Below are 6665 nucleotides of genomic sequence, written 5' to 3'. Positions count from 1 at the left end.
GCCCAGGCCTGACCTTCCTTCTTCGCGAACGCAGTCAACGCCTCGCGTTCGCGAAGCACAAACTCACGTTGACCAAATTTTTCCTCTACGCGAATGCGTAACACACGCCGCGAACGCGATGCCTCCTCCACCCAAACCTTCGCGCACGCGATAACACCTACGCAAACGCGATGAACAACTGACCTTGAACCCCTCAGACACAAATTACTCTACGCGATCGCGAGTTCCTTATCGCGAACGCGTTGCACTGCTTACTAACCTTCCGCGAACGCGAAGCCCATCTCGCGAACGCGAAGGCTAATTTCTGGCCTTCCACAATTCCTTCTACGCGAACGCGAGGTGCCACTCGCGAACGAGAAGAACAAAATACCTGCAACTGCTGGAACAAAGATCTGCAATTTTCCAAACTCCAAAATGGTCCGATTGACCACCCGAAACTCACCCGAGGTCCCCGGGACCTCAACCAAAGGAACCAACACATCCTAAAACCTCATTCAAACTTGTTCCAATCATCAAAATACCTCAAACAACATCAAATTACCCAAAACACATCGGATTCAAGCCTAAGTTTCTAAAAATCTTCCGAAATGCGCTTTCGATCAAAAGCCCAACCAAACCACGTCCGAATGACCTGAAATTTTGCACACCCATCCCAAAAGACATAACGAAGCTACTGCAACTCTTGGGATTCCATTCCGACCCCTGGATCAAAATCTCGCCTATCAACCGGAAATCGCCAAAATATCAACTTCGCCAATTCAAGCCTAATTCTACTCCGGACCTCTAAAACCCATTCCGATCACACTCCTAAGTCATAAATCACCTCCCGAAGCTCCAAACCATCGGAACTCACATCCGAGCCCTCTAACACATAAGTCAACATCCGGTTGACTTTTCCAACTCAAACCTTCTTAAAAGAGACTAAGTGTCTCAAACTTCACAAAAACCATTCAGGATTCAATCCAACCAACCCGATACCTCATAACACGGATAAACAATACATAAAGAAGCAGAAATAGGGGAAACGGAGCGGTAACTCATGAGACAACTGGCCGGGTCGTCACATCCTCCCTAACTTAAACAAACGTTCGTCCTCGAACGAGTCAAAAAACATACCTGAACCTCAAACAGGTGAGGATATCTGCTCCTCCCAGGTAGCCTCCTCCACGGGCCGACCTCTCCACTGCACCTTCACTGAAGCTATATCTTTTGATCTCAACTTCCGAACCTAACGCTCCAAAATAGCTGCTGGCTCTTCATCATAAGTCAAATCATCCTCCAGCTGAACCGTGCTAAAATCCGGAACATGAGACAGATCCCCAATATACTTCCGGAGCATAGAAACATGAAATACCGGATGCACACTCGACAAGCTGGGTGGCAAGGCAAGCGCATAAGCCACTTCCCCAATCTTCCGAAGTACCTCAAAAGGCCCAATGAACCGCGGACTCAACTTCCCTTTCTTTCCGAATCTCATAACACCCTTCGTGGGCGAAACCTTCAATAGGACCTTCTCACCAACCATGTATGACACATCTCGAAATTTCCTGTCAGCATAACTCTTTAGCCTCGACTGCGCTGTATGAAGTCTCTCCTGAATCACCTTCACTTTATCTAGCGCATCCTGAACCAAATTTGTCCCCAATAGCCTAGCCTTCCCGAGTTCGAACCAACCAACTGGAGATCTACACCGCCTCCCGTACAAAGCTTCATATGGAGCCATCTGAATATTCGACTGGTAGCTGTTGTTATAAGCAAACTCTGCAAGCGGTAGAAACTGATCCCATGACCCTCCGAAATCAATAACACAAGCGCGTAGCATATCCTCCAGTATCTGAATGGTGCGCTCGGACTGCCCGTCCATCTGAGGGTGAAAAGATGTGCTCAACTGTACTTGAGTACCCAACTCTCGCTGAACCGACTTCCAAAACTGGGAAGTAAACTGGGTGCCCCGATCTGAAATGATAGAAACTGGGACACCATGCAACCGAACAATCTCCCGAACATATATCTCTGCCAGCCGCTCTGAAGAATAAGTAGTACAGATGGGAATAAAGTGCGCGGACTTGGTCAGCCTATCTACAATCACCCAAATAGCATCGAACTTCTTCAAAGTCCGAGGGAGTCCAACTACAAAATCCATGGTGATCCACTCCCACTTCCACTCAGGAATAACCATCTGCTGAAGCAGGCCACCCGGTATCTAATGCTCATATTTCACTTGCTGACAATTGAGACACCGAGCTACAAATCCCACAGTATCTTTCTTCATTCTCCGCCACCAGTAATGCTGTCTCAGATCCTGATACATCTTCGCGGCTCCTGGATGAATAGGATACCGCGAGCTATGGGCCTCCTCCAATATCAACTCCCGAAGCCCATCCACATTGGGCACACAAATCCGCCCCTGCATCCTCAATACCCCATCATCTCCAATGGTCATATCTCTGGCATCATCATGCTGAACTCTATCCCTAAGGATGAGCAAATGTGGATCATTATACTGGCGCTCCCTGATGCGCTCATATAAGGAAGACCGAGAAATCACACAAGCCAACACCCGATTGAGCTCCGAAATATCCAACCTCACGAACCTGTTGGCTAAAGCCTGTACATCAACCGCAAGAGGTCTCTCCCCAACTAGAATATAAGCCGAACTCCCAATACTCACTGCTTTGCGGCTCAAAGCATCGGCCACCACATTGGCCTTCCCCGGGTGGTACAATATAGTGATGTCATAATCCTTATGCAACTCCAACCACCTCCGCTGCCTCAAATTAAGATCTTTTTGCTTGAGCAAATGCTGAAGACTGCGATGATCAGTGAATACCACACAAGATATGCCATACAAGTAATGCCTCCAAATCTTCAACGCGTGAACTATGGCAGCCAACTCCAAATCATGAACGGGGTAGTTCTTCTCATGGGGCTTCAACTGACGAGAAGCATATGCAATAACTCTACCCTCCTGCATCAACACATAACCAATCCCTACTCTCGAAGCATCACAATACACGGTATATGAACCTGAAGCTGATGGCAAAACCAACACTGGAGCTGTGGTCAAAGCTGTCTTGAGCTTCTGAAAGCTCTCCTCACACTCGTCCGACCATACAAATGAAACACCCTTCTGAGTCAACTTGGTCAAGGGCGATGCGATAGATGAGAATCCCTGAACAAACCGGCAATAATAGCCTGCCAAACCAAGAAAACTACGAATCTCTGTGGCTGAGGACGGTCTGGGCCAACTCTGAACCGCCTCTATCTTCTTTGGGTCGACCTAAATACCCTCACTGGACACCACGTGTCCAAAGAATGCCACTGAACTACCAAAACTCACACTTGGAGAACTTTGCATAAAGCTTCTCCTCCCTCAACCTCTGCAACACAACCCTCAAATGCTCCGCGTGCTCGTCCTGACTACGCGAATATAACAGGATATCATCAATGAAAACTATGACAAATGAGTCAAGATAAGGCCGGAACACGCTGTTCATCAGATGCATGAACGCTGCTGGGGCATTGATCAGCCCAAAAGACATAACCAGGAACTCATAGTGACCATATCTGGTCCTGAAGGCCGTCTTAAGAATATCCGAATCTCTGATCTTCAACTGGTGATAACCCGAACGAAGATCAATCTTGGAGAATACCCTCACTCCCTGAAGCTGGTCGAATAAATCATCAATGCGAGGCAAAGGATACTTGTTCTTAACTGTTACTTTGTTCAATTACCTATAATCAATGCACAATCTCATAGTGCCATCCTTCTTCTTCACAAACGGAACCGGCACACCCCAAGGTGACACACTAGGCCGAATGAACCCCTTATCAAGGAGTTCCTAAAGCTGCTCCTTTAACTCCTTCAGCTCCGGTGGTGCCATACGATATGGCAGAATAGAAATGGGCTGAGTGCCCGGCACCAGGTGAATACCAAAATCAATATCCCTGTCCGGTGGCATGCTCGACAAGTCTGCAGGAAATACATCAGGGAAATCCCTCACAATTAGGACAGAATCAATATTGGGAGTCTCAGCTCCAACATCCCTCACAAAGGCAAGATACGAAAGACAACCCTTCCCAACCATACACTGGGCTTTCAAGAAAGAGATCACTCTACTGGGAACGTAATCAATCACACTGCGCCACTCAATCCGTGGCACACCCGGTATAGCCAATGTGACTGTCTTGGCATGACAGTCCAGAATAGCGCGACACGGAGATAGCCAATCCATGCCCAGAATGATATCGAAATCCACCATACTCAATAATAAAAGATCAACTCGGGTCTCCAGACCCCCAATAATCACCCCACTACAACAACAATATCACCCACCGGGGTAGATACATGAACAGGTAAAGCAAGAAACTCACGAGAAGTACCCAAATAGCGAGCAAAGTATGATGACACATAAGAATAGGTGGAACCGGGATCAAATAACATAGAGGCATCTCTGTGGCAGACGGAAATAATACCTGTAATGACAGCATCGAAAGTAATGGCACCGGGTCTTCTTGGAAGAGCATAGAAACGGGCCTGACCGCCCCCTGATCGACCTCCCTCTCTGGGGCGACCCCTGGCTGACTGATCCCCACCCCTAGCTGGCTGGGCGGGTGGTGGTGGAGCAACTGGAGCTGAAGCTGATGACTGGCCCCTCTGCTGGGATGAACTAGCAACACGGCGGGGGCACTGCCTCCTCATATGACAAACTCCCCGCACTCATAGCAACTCCCCGGTGCTGGAGATGGGGACTGAAGGGAACCCCTCGCACCGGAGTGACCAACAGATGAACTCGGCATAGAAGAGCCCTGAACAGATGGAGCACGGGATGAGCTCTGAGCTGGAAGGGCACTAAGTGATGAATGGCCTTGGTGTGAACTGTGGGAACCCTTACACGATGACGCCCCTCGATAACCTGAGCGATCAGACTGACATGTCGGAACTGTCGGCCTCTGCCATGCTGAAACTAGCTCCTCGAAGGAGCACCACTGTAGCTACCAGATCCTCGAGGCCTCTTGGCCTCCCTCTCCTCTCGCTCTTGGCGACGGACAGACTCAATCTCCCTGGCAATATCCTCAACCTTCTTGAATGTAGTGCCAGTAACCCTCTCCCTGGTCATGAGAATACGGAGCTGATATGTGAGGCCATCAATGAACCTCCTGATCGTCTCTCGATCTGTGGGAACCAACCAAACTGTATGTTGGGCTAACTCAGAGAATCGCATCTCGTACTGCGTCACCGTCATCTCCCCCTGACGCAGCTGCTCAAACTGCCTACGCAGCTCCTCTCGGCGCGATTGTGGTACATACATCTCTAAAAAGAGAACAAAGAACTGCTGCCACGTAAGGGGCGCTGCTCCAGCAGGCCTACGCCTCTCATACGCCTCCCACCAAGTGAAGGCAGCCCCGGAAAACTGAAAGGTGGTAAATGCCACACCACTGGTCTCTAGAATACCTGCTTTACGAAGCATCCTCTGGTACTTATCTAAAAATCCCTGGGCATCCTCGCCCTCTGCACCGCTGAATGTCGGAGGCTGGAGCCTACCAAACCTCTCAAGTCGATGTTGCTCATTATCCGGCATTACTGGTACTACAAACTCCTGAGCTGGTCCAACCGGCTGGGCAGGAGGTGCCCCCGGTGTCTGGATTCCCTGCACAACCTGATCAGGTGTGCGAGCAACGGGGGTCTGAATCCCTCCCCCGGTCTGGTGCTGCTGTAGCGTCCACAACTGGGACCTGGTCTAGAACTGGGGCAGCTGGTGGATCTGCAGGTGCCGCCCCCGCTGCTCTTCCCCTACCGCGACCACGATCGCGTCCTCGGCCTCTGGTGGCCGCAGCTGGTGGTACTGGTGGTCGTCCACCCTGTCCGGTAGCGTGTGTCCTCACCATCTGTGAGAGAATAGAACAACAGAAGTTTAGTACTCGGATCAACAAACTCGCACGATAAGAATTTCAAGAATGTGAAGTTTCCTAAAGGTTCTACAGCCTCTCGAGGATAAATACAGACGTCTCCATATCGATCCGCGAGACTCTACTAAACCGGCTCATGACCCGCGAGACCTATGTATCCTAGGCTCTGATACCAATTGTCACGACCCCAAATACCGGTCGTGATGGCGCCTATCACATTACTAGGCAAGCCAACCAATTAACTAACCACGACCCATTTCATTTTAACATTTAAGCCATTTTCTATCACAAGCTTTAAATACTAGATTCATTATAAGCGTAAAAATAACAGAAATATGCGGAAGATGAAAATAACAGTAACTACACAGCCCCAATAATCTGGTGTCACGAGTCTAGAGCCTCTAATACAAGTCTGATTACCTACTACATCGGAGGTCTATAGAAATGCGGAAAATAACATGATAGAAGGGAGAAAATAGGGTTGCGAACGCCATGCAACTACCTCGAAATCCCCGAAAAATGCTGAACAACTGAAAAGCTCTCACTCGGCCTCTCGGGCACCTGAATCTGCACAGAAGGTGCAGGAAGTAACGTGAGTACACCAACTCAGTAAGTAACTAAAGTAAATAAGTACTGAAAGCAGTGACGAGCAGTTCGAAAACATATAACCTTAAAATCAGTTTTGTCATATAAATCATCATTTCCATTTCTAAAACATTGAAATCAGTTATTTAGCAATATATCCAACAGAGGCT

This window comes from Nicotiana attenuata, unplaced genomic scaffold, assembly GCF_001879085.1.
Source record: "Nicotiana attenuata strain UT unplaced genomic scaffold, NIATTr2, whole genome shotgun sequence".
In the NCBI taxonomy this organism is placed as follows: Eukaryota; Viridiplantae; Streptophyta; class Magnoliopsida; order Solanales; family Solanaceae; genus Nicotiana; species Nicotiana attenuata.
This window is presented reverse-complemented; position numbering follows the sequence as displayed.